Genomic DNA, 11,247 nt, shown 5'->3' on the forward strand with positions numbered 1-11,247 from the left:
ACACAGCTTGAATCAAACAGACTTGAAATTCATGAACTATTCCAACTCCCCCTTCACCACTTATATATATGTATATTCCTTGAGGTTAAAAGAAAACAAACACAGAATCAAACAGGAAAAATGTGATATTAAAATAGTATCTATATTTATCTCATAAATGAAATGGCTGTGTGACAACTTTTATCGACTACTGAATCAATAAACTCTTACATAATCTTTTTCTCACACACACACAGCAGCTAATGATAGGAAGCTTGAAGCAATTGCACCATTTTTTCTTTTTGGCCTTCTGCATTTTACAGTGCTTCTGTTTGCTGTTTTTCTTTCAAAACACCACCTTGAAATTTAAATGATGGTGGAACAACTTCTAATTTTATTTGAAAAAAAAAAACTCCCAACATCCCAAGTTCTGCCAATGTTTCCTCAATCAATTGACAATTATTTTAAACATTGTGTGTCATAGGAAGCTGAAAGGCTCTCTTCAAAGAACCAATGAGTTGTTTGTCTCTTCAGCCACACCCCATCTAAAAACTAAAGCAAAACGCTAATTAACTTACATTGACTTGTATTTAAATAAATGATACCCTTTTTGCTTACTTTAATGTTGGCTTTATGCAAGCACAAAAGATAAACAAGACTAATTCGTGGCTCCTCTTTGAAGAACATTACTTTTCAGTAATAGTTACTGTACTTTAATTAAATCTAAAACTACCTCTAAACTACCTGACTAAACCACCTCTTTTTGTCTCTTATGAAAGAAGGGTAAAAGAGCATCTTCTCTTATGACAGCTAACCAATTGTCAGACAGCCTAATGCAGCAACACATTGTGATCCCGGCCATTCTAAAACTGTTTTCCACATCAAACATCTGCAGCTGTCTATTTAAACTGGCAGGAAGACAAATACTGCTAGTTTATTTGGAAAGGCGGGTAAAAAAATAAATCAATTAAACTTAGATGACTGTAACAGGTCACAGCAAGTACAGTAGTTACAAATTTAGATACAGTCTTAATTTAAAAAATGAACATAGATGACGCAGAAAGACTTTGTATCTTTTGTACTTTTCAAAAGTACAAAAAAAGTACATAGTGGGGTGAGAGCTGTTGAAGGTGGATACTGATGAGAAGATCTCACAGTATACACAGTAGGATTAAACAAATAGGTGAGTGCACATTGTAAATAAAAATTTGCAGGTTATCGCCATAGACCTTGATGACTCCGAAATCTGTGGGTTCTTTTCTCTGAAAAAAAGAAAAGGCTTTACATAATATGTGGAATGATTTCCATTAATACTAAGGAAAATTGCCAAAGAGAAGCTCATTCAGGTTTCAGTAGCCAACTGATAAGAGGAGCTGATTTATCCATTTCTCAAACAAAGATTGGGCATCGGGTTCAACATTGAGCTGAGCAGCTTCTTCCAGACACCCTGCTTCCCCAAAGAATACCGTCACCCCAGATAGAGACTTGAACCCACAATCTCTAGCTTAGGAGACCGGTACCAAATCTATTAGGTGGTACAGTATCAATGTCTTGGCTATTTACAGAATGGCAACAGATGTTGTCTGTGATTCCTACTGTTTCTCTTCTTGTGTTTTTAAGTGAACTGTGGCGGGGGATGACATAGCAGGTGTATCCATGGGAACCCCTTGTCAAGGGCAGTTGGCCTCTATAATTACTTCCACTCATAGCAGGCGCACCAGGTGGGCCTGTTTCTTTGCAGTCTCTCTATTATACAGCTCATAACACTCTGTGAGGCCCTGGCATCAGCGACAGTGACCCCCAGCGTGTGGAAAACCTTCAAGGGGAATTTAATTTGCCACAAACCTACTGAGTGTTTAAATCATTATACTACTGTATGAGCTTCTCATTAACTAGGTAACTTAAATAATAATGTTTCCAATTAATAATTATTCAAAATGAATAGATTACCCATCTTTGTTTATTCCAAAATAAAGTTACCTGCAGCCCATCTGGTTTTTGCAGTATTATTCTAATAGCTCTAAAATATATTGTTGAAAGATTTCAAATGCCACTCAGAGTGCTAGCATGAGGGCTACACACTAAAGATTCAGATGGTGAAGTTCACCTCATTCTTCAATCATGAGCAATTTATTTTCTCTTTCTCGAATTTATCTAATATATTTTTTTTCTTTCAAGGGGCAGTACAGGGAAAGTTTGGGCTGTTGTTTTATTACTGTAATTTTAGAAAATGTTTCCCTTTTAAATTAAATAATTTCCAGTACAACATAGACTGTCTCAGTTTCACCAGACAAAAGTGGACATACACTGTGAGACCTAAGGACATCAGATCATATCTTTATTTTCCCTCACGGGATCAATAAAGTATCTATCTATCTAAAGAAAGCAAAGCTGGTAGAATCCTCTTTTGAAATTTATTAGATCCAAACATTGAAAACTCTCAGGCCATTGTCATCTATCTATCGAACCATTTGCATTTTAGTTTCGTTTTTACGTACACCTGTCCCGGCTTTCCCTTTTACCATTTAAACCCCGTACCTCCGAAGTTCAGGGCTCAGCATCTGGAGGACGGACGCCCGGAAGCCTGCCTACCAGCGGGGCCAGGAGAGGCCCGACAGCATAGGCTTCATCACGGCGTCCTGACCATCTGAGGCCGGGGCTCGGAGCGCCTGGCTCCGTTATGGTTTTGCCCTTCCGTGTTCCTACTTCCTTGTTCCTGTGTTAGTCTCGGATGGACATTGGTCTGTGCATTAATTATCCCTCTGGACTTTACAGGATTTGTCGCCTCGGCCTTTCCCTGTGCACCGGATCACCACCGTCACCACTCCGTGTCTGTCGACCCAACCCAACCTTGCTGTCTCTTCCCTGATATGCTTCTCCAGACACTTCCGGATGGTACCGTCCGCACGGGGTCCTAAACAACGCACTTTACAGGAGTCAGGACCGGCTCCCGTGACAGTGACTACTTAAAAAACGGGATTATTTAAAATTGCACACCTATTATTGAGTGTCTTTTTAAGCTCTAAGTTAATATTTAAAATTGTGGTTGCTACACACATTAGATGCTTGCTTAAAGCTGCCCAAATTTGTCAGTGGTATTTTTATACAGAAAACCGTTTTACATGGTGCAATTTCAGAGGAAGAAGTACTAGACAGTAGTATCTCAAAACATCTTTCTATTCTTCATGCATCAGTCTTTTATCCTAGAAATTTATGAAAGTGAAAGAATATACATGGAAGTCAAATGTCAAATATTACTGTGTGCTGTGCATGGCTTCCCAACCTTACTGTACTGTCTCATGGAAGTGTCACACGGATCGAATTACCCTAGGACTGGAATTCTGGCCATGGAAGCAGACGGTCATGTGGTTGCATTTTTTAGAGATGCCTCAGCACATATTTTCAGGTATTGAATAGCAGTTCATTCCCTTTAGAAGTTTAATTCTTGGATGAGACAAACATTAGGATATTAGTGTTCTTCTACCTGACAGAGACTAATTCATTAAGAAACTAATTTCTACAAATGTTCACACATGCTTTCGCACATGCTTATTTATTTCTTTACTCATTTAGTTGAGTCGTGTCAGTACTTGGATGGGAAAGCTCTAAGGAAAAAATATGTTGCCTTTTTAAGTTATGGAGGAGGAGTAGTAGGTGGTACTCTTCCATCTGAACAAGAATGCACAAATGTACAGTATATCTAAGTGTGGTGACCACACACTGAACTGTAGAAGATGCCATCCTTAGAATGGGATGTTAAGCTGCTTCGTCAATATTCCATGGCACAAGTAGGAGAGCTACCTCCAGTGTCCTGGCTAAATTCCACTCTGGGCTTGCATAGTCTGGCCTTCTTCAATTTCTTTCTTATTCAATTGGTGAAATAATTTCTCAGTTCCCTGCTGTAACGGAAGCCGGTCCAGGCTCCCGTGAAGCGTAGTTCAGGACCCTATGCAGACGGTATAATCCGGAAGCAAGTGGAGAAGGACATCAGGAGAAGGTACAGCAGGATCAGGATGGGTTGACAGACAGGGGGGCGGTGACGGTGGTGATCCTGTGCTCGGGAGGCGTGGAGAAGGCAAACAATCCACACAATCCAAAGGGGGCGCAGTCCAGAGTCCAAGAACCGGTGGATCCATCTGAGACAGACAGGTTTAAAAATCCCGAACTGGATCTAGAACAGGAACGAGGAGTTAAAACAGAGTAATGAGGCCAGGCGCTTGTGATGAACTAAAATACGAAAGGCTCGGAGCACCCTTAAGAGGAGGGATGAGGATCGTGACATCCGCCTGATTTTCTGCACAGTGTGGCTTTTGGCATATAACAGCAGCCACATGTCACCCAGCTGGTTGCTGTACTTCAGTGAAAGATGAAGTGGATACGGTCCTTTATGTTAAGTACTCTAGAGTTGGAAAATGCTATACAAATACAAGCCAGTACTGTTTCTTCTTTTCATCTTATTATTATTATCGTCTTTACAGAAATGTCATTCTCACTTATCATACAGAAATTCTATAACTTTTGCCCAGCCTCTTGAATCTGTTTGAATGTTGATCTGATCACAAGTTCTCAGGGCCTCAATTATATACTCCTGTGTAATGAGCCAGCCAGTTTGATGGATTTCTTTGTACTCTGTGCACTTTAAACTGTATTGATTACAATTTTTATGAGATGTAGAATATGAATGTAGCATGAAGCAGGAGCATATCCTAAGAGCATATTTCCATTACAAGCATGATTGAAAATATTTACCTCCTATCTTAATTAGTTTTCTCATTGTTACCTCAGTGGCTGTAGGGGAAAGGCAATTAAAAGTACAGGTGGAGCAGAACTGCCTTGTCTGACATTTAGGAGTGAGAAGCACTGATAAATAGCAGCATCTACAGCAACCAGGAATCCCTTCAGATGAGGCCAGGTGGGAGACAAGATCACCTGAAGACTAATGGCCATATTTCAGGACCGCCTATCGGAACATAATATTTTAATTTGTGGAAGTGCCCGAGTTATTAATTACTGCACTTTTTTATTAAAAATTAACAGCATACATTACTGTGATACCTTCAATAATTCATTATTTTGTAGACATTAATGATTAAAAAAAATGAGAACACAATGGAAATATTCTTATGATTAATTTGGTTTTATGTAGCTAACACAGTCTCAGCTAGAAAAAATCCCTAAAAGGGCATACTACAGAGCTGAGCTGCAGAGCTATTAATTTAGTTGTATTTTTACTCTTTTAATATTTCACAAATATTATGAATTATACATTGAAATATGATTAATATAGTCCATAATCCTAGCAATTTGAATATTCAGGTAAGAAATACAAAACACATTATATATACACATAGCATTCAAGCAAGAAAGGACTCTATAAGCCATAATCAAAAGCACACCTTAGTCATGCTGGAACGAACATAAAAAATAAAATATATGTAATACTATGTTGCGTATATGGAATTCAGATGCACAGATAGGTTTGTAACAGATCAATCAGTCTAGACATCTCATACACATTCCTGAACCGGTAGTCACACAAAACATCTCTTGCAGGCTGGAAAACAGTGTGTTTCATTCCAGTAAGTAAGAAATTATTATGGGAATCGGAATTGCAGGGTTTGGGGTTATTTGGTCCCTATGGATCCTCTGCGGGGAAGAGAATGCTCTTAGTCATGCGTCAGTGAGGCCAGCATGATGCTATGTCAGAAACCTGCAGCGAAGAACTGCTGTTCACATTCTGAGATCATTTCTCTTACAATGCAGACGAGTAAGAATTAGCAACCTAGCCTTGTGGGAGGAATCCATATTCATTAATAAATGGAAATATTTATTAAAGGGACTTCATCGATGTTCAGGACTCATCAAAGCCATGACTCATGTTAGGTGAGGGGTAGACCACAGTCCTTGATTCCCCAAGAGGCGTATTATTACCCCACTGGGATTTTTCTCTCCTCTATGCCTACTGACAACTGTAAAAGAATCATTGTCTGAGAAGTCGAGATAGCGGGATTTAATGTACAATTCAATGTTAGCATTGAGTAGGTGGGTAGCTGAGATTCTGTTTGTAGTATTGGGCACATTCCAGTTGTTCGCTTGCTGTATTGCCATTTCTAGTTCACCCTCTCCAAATGCTTCAGGTGAATTGTTACCCTCATTAATTCAGAGGGTCTCAGCGGGTGGTAGCAGTCATGCTCTAGATTTTGACAAGAAGCCCCAGATATTGGGGAGCAGCACCCCATCTTAGCCTTATCCTTGCCTGGTTCTAGATGAAACACTGCCCCTCCTTCCTTCTAGATCACTTAGGTGCATTGGTGCTATAGAAGGAGGCAAGGGTTTCCTCTGCTGTGTTGTAATGCTAAGACAATATTTGCACACTTCTCTCCAGCTCAACTGACAGAGTTGTCAGCTGCTTTCAATCACAGTCAGTGAGCCCAGGGGTTTCCAGCTGTGGTTTGTGATCAAGCTGAGCCTTTTAATTGATGGAATCCTTCAACCCGACTAACAAGTCATCTTGGCAAGTTTTGGTTTTCTACACACTTGCCAGCTGTCTACTTAATTTAACTTAATTTTGTTATTTTATTAACTTAATTTTATTATTACAACGTTTATGTAATGGAGGGGCTCAGGAGGGCTGGAGTGAAGACTAGCAGGTGTGAGGTGACTCAGGACCAGGAATGGAAACCCCTGTCAGTCTATCCCTGACTGATCTAGGAGATACCATCTAAAAGTGCCTCTCCTCTTTGCAGCAGTCACGCAGCTTGCAACCAATGCTCCAGAACTTGGTGGGGAGATCTGCAACCTTGCTGTGGTCCCTGTTGGGTTTTCAACAGAACAGACCTCTAGAGCCCAGAAGGGATCTCTGTGGACCAGTGCTGATTCAGGGCTGGTGGCTGTAGCTCTTGCCTCATAGGCAGCTGGACTGCTTGAGTGGCAGACAGATCCTGTTCTGACTGAGTCAGATGCTGTCATCAATGCTGCATAACTTTCACTCCACATAGTACAACACTGTTGCACCTAAGCAGTACCATCAGATGTTGCCCCACCTCACCAAGCTGTCATGTACTGTACACAAGGTAGCAATGGCGCTCGAGAGCTTGGCTCAGGAGGATCCTAATCTATGATCTATGTCCAGGCATGCTAATCTCAAAGGCTGCTTTGGGGCAGGAATGCCCTGAAAGATGAGTTTGTTCTAAAGGCCACTTCGGCAATATAATCAAATACACAATACATATTATCAAGGGTCATTACACTTTCATTTCAGATGTGCACTGCGCAGTACTGTACAAGTTCCAGAGTGACTAAGGTCATGCATCAGTCTGGCTGGCAGTCTGTATGCAGATAATCACTTCAAGAAAGAAAAATCTGATATTGAAAATGAACTGTAGTATTTGTTAAAGGAACAGGCAAAGGTTGTGCCAAACAGAAGGGGGATTTTCATAATGTTCCCATCCACCTGAAAGCAAAGTGAGTCAGAATTGACTTGAAAAAAGTATGAACTTCATATTCTGCATATAGTACTTAAAAATATTAACATGCTTTTGGTGTTCTCCTTTAGATGAATCTTAGATTAAAAATAATTGATTTTTCTCAGTCTGTATTTTTACAGTATATACAAATATGTCTATAATGCAAATATTATAGAAAAAATATTATTTGAAATGTATGTGGAAATACTCCATATCTGTCCAACATGTACATTATTACCTATCTTATCATACAAAAGTATTCAGGGATAAGTCACAGTCATATCAACAAAAACTAAAAAGAAAAATGAATCTTGATTGCATAAGTATACAAAACCCCAAGTTTGCCACAGGAAGGGGTTTGAATATTTCCAGTTTCTTTCACAAAAGGTATCTGTTTACTTCTCAAAGACGTGTGGAGTAAGTTGTGTATGTAAGAAATATTGATTGCTACTGTACTTTAAAATGTCTTGACTGCAAACTTGAAAGCAACCAAATTTGAAAACTGTGCAAAGGTCTGAACACTTCTGTGAGGCATTGTAAGCATTTCCTTTGTCAGTAATGACCCTCTCTGCTCTTTGAGCATGTTATCTCTTTGTGTGCCTGCTCTTGCTTGAGAAAGCACGCACATTTTCCTGAGATAACTGTCTCATTTCAATCTTTAGAGGGGGCAGTCAAAACAACTGCTGTACCTTGCTCATGCATGCCTAGTTTGTGTTATCTGTTGGTTTTCCTTAGAGTAAGTATAAATAAATTCTCTTTCGAACTGAATCTTTTAAAAGACAGTTCTCAATGGCAATTTGTAAGCCAAGGATTTCGTCATTCTACCTAATGTAAAACTGCCATTGAGCAGCTGTCATGGAATTTGCTTTTGGGAAAAGGGTCAGTTGTGCTTCAATGCAGAGGCAAGAACAATGAATATCGACAAGTTTTGCTACATGAAAATATCCCCATAAGGATAACAGCTTTTAAAGAGAAAGTGGTATTGTGAGGTCTGACTCACTGATCTCACTGATGTCAGATTTGGTATTGCCTTGAAAATCCCAAGTCTTAAAACTATTTTTGTGGGTCTAGGTACCATATTTCACCACAGTAGAGAATAACAAATATAAATAGGATAAGACTTGTGTGTGGTGCTCACATACAAAGCGTGTGAGTAAATATTAGATTCAGGGAGTTATTGTGTCATGAAGTTACTTTGTTAACAAATAGAAGGCTTACTCTTTTTGATTGAGAAATTGAACTCCATGATGGTCATTCTCACACAGTTTTTCCAAAGCAATATGATTTTATATTTTGTGTTACTTAACAGTCCGACATAATAGCACTGTACTGTGCTTAATTTCTTTAGCAATTATACAACATACCAGGACATAAAATCAATAGAGAGTACTAATGATATTAATGTAGTCATACAATCAATGTCTCTGTTTAAATGAAATCCTTAAGAATAAATGGCTGTGAAAACAATGAGAGAATTTGTTTAGGACTGTGAACTGTTGACTCCAAGCTCTCTGAAACTCTGAAGCTGTGACTTGTCAGACTTTAAAGCACAGTTACCATGTCAACAGTGGCCTAGAGTTACTCGTAAAAATGTGCCTGACAGGAATTAATCCTTTCTTCTGAGGCATGTTTAGGCTTTAAAATGCTAGTTTCAACGGGCACGCTATATGCCCATCTTAGCTGACTCATGCTTTGTAAGTCTCTAATAATTTGCATTGTAAAGTAATAATTATTTTCTGTCAGATCAATCCATTCTTTAGTCTTGCACAAAATCTGTTTATTATTTTTTAACTTTAAAGACTACACAGTATATTATGCTATAGTGGGTAACTATAACCACTATTTAACTGTACAGAAACAAATAACTTGTTAAAATTACATTATTCTGATTGATTTATCTATCCATCCATCTTCTAAGCACTTTATCTAAAACAGGGTTGTGGGGGAGCTTGAGTCTGTCCTAGGAAGTAGTGGGCACAAGTCAGGATACACCCAAATCATTGTTATATAATTATATCATTACCATTCAATTTCAAGTTCTTTTGCGAGGGCTACTAATTTTTTCATCGCTAATTTTTGTTTTAAAAACTTTTTTTGCCATTCATCTTTCCTTGATTTTTTCTCAGTTCACTGTTAGTCAGTCAGTCAGCAGGTGAACAGGAACTCCCCTGACAAACACAGACATGCTGAACAGAGAAAAAGACACAGCAGATCTCTAGTTTCCTCTCCAGGCATGTTATAATATGAATATGGTTTCTCTTATATTACTTCTGTGACAGGAAACAAAAGAACATGGGAAAGGTTACACAAAAGGGGAGGTCATTCAGCCCATTCATTTGATCCGGGGGTCTCATCCAGCAGTTTCTTGAAAGAAGCCATGGCTTCAGCTTTATGGCACGACTGGGTGACTTGCTCAAGGCTCCCACAACCTTTTTAGTAAATAGTGTTTCTTGTTCTGTTTTAAAATATTTTCACTATATGTCCTCTAGTTCATGTTTTACCGTTTTCTTTCCAGGTTTGACACCTAAAGAAGGCTCAACAGAGAACGGTTTCTTTTTTTTTCAGTTTTCAGAGTGAAAATTACCCTTTACTTGTTCATAAGAACTTTAGTTCTTTCAGCTTCTTTAAGTTTAAGTCTATGGTACTGCTGCTGTTTTGCGATAGCATCAACCTCAGTGAAGAGTGAGAAACACTGGGACTAGATAAAGATGATTTAAACAGAATTTAAGTATATATATCCTCGGTTTCAGCTCTGAAATCCTGGGCACAGTTGAAATGTCTACGATTTTTTTAAAACTTGTGATTCTGCTTTGCGTGTGCTCCCTGCCAATGTGGCCTGCATGCTGAATACACCACAATGATTCCTGTTTCCTCTGGCAAGTGTGATGGTTTTCAATTTACTGTTTTAAATTCTGGAAGGAGCTTGGGTCCCCGGTCAATTCAGGGCAGAGAAAGATGCATTTGTTCCAAGGTTACATTTAATTTACCAATATTTTTTATCCACTTACTCCTTTGGACAGTATCCGGAGGCAGGCTTGCTTTTAGATATACTTGTTGTGAAAACCTTAATAATATGAACATTTTTCATAATACTAAAGTATTTGATCAGTGAAATATATCATTATTGATAACAATGTCATTAACATATCATGATTAGTAATTAACATTAGTTATAACTATAATTATTAATAATTTACTACAAGTCAGAAATCTTTTCATTGCAATCATAACAAGCCTAAGCAGATCATAATTATCATTTAGTCTCGTATTCTTTTTTGACATTTCAGCTGTTATCATCTAAAACTGCTTCTTTCACACCTGTGGAAAATACTATGACATTGATGAGCAGGAAGGGCAGGAGTTTATAAATGCAGTCTTTAATTGGCTGTCCCAAGGCTAAGATTGAATAGTATCGCAAACTCTCATTTGTTAGGCTCAGAATTATATACTGTATATGCAATTCTTGGAAACATTAAGCACATTTTAAGTAGATTTATGTTAACTCCATTTAACCCCACAAAATGTCAATTTTCCGTGTTTATAAATTCCAGCTAATCTTTCCATTGCTTCCAATTGCTAGTATTCATGAAACAAAATCAATACATTTATTTTCTTCATAACAGAGAACTGACGCACATGGTGTGAGATAAATAAAAAGAACAATTATGTAATTTCCTACTGAAGTATTACTCTGTGTTTGGACATTGAGTGAAGCGTTAAAATTGTCCATAGAGATAGCTTAGAAAAGAACTCCCTTATAAGAAATAATAAAAAACTGTGTACTGTAGGTGCATTGAATGTA

The sequence above is a fragment of the Atractosteus spatula genome, chromosome 14 (assembly GCF_055471065.1).
Source record: "Atractosteus spatula isolate fAtrSpa1 chromosome 14, fAtrSpa1.hap1, whole genome shotgun sequence".
NCBI lineage: Eukaryota > Metazoa > Chordata > Actinopteri > Semionotiformes > Lepisosteidae > Atractosteus > Atractosteus spatula.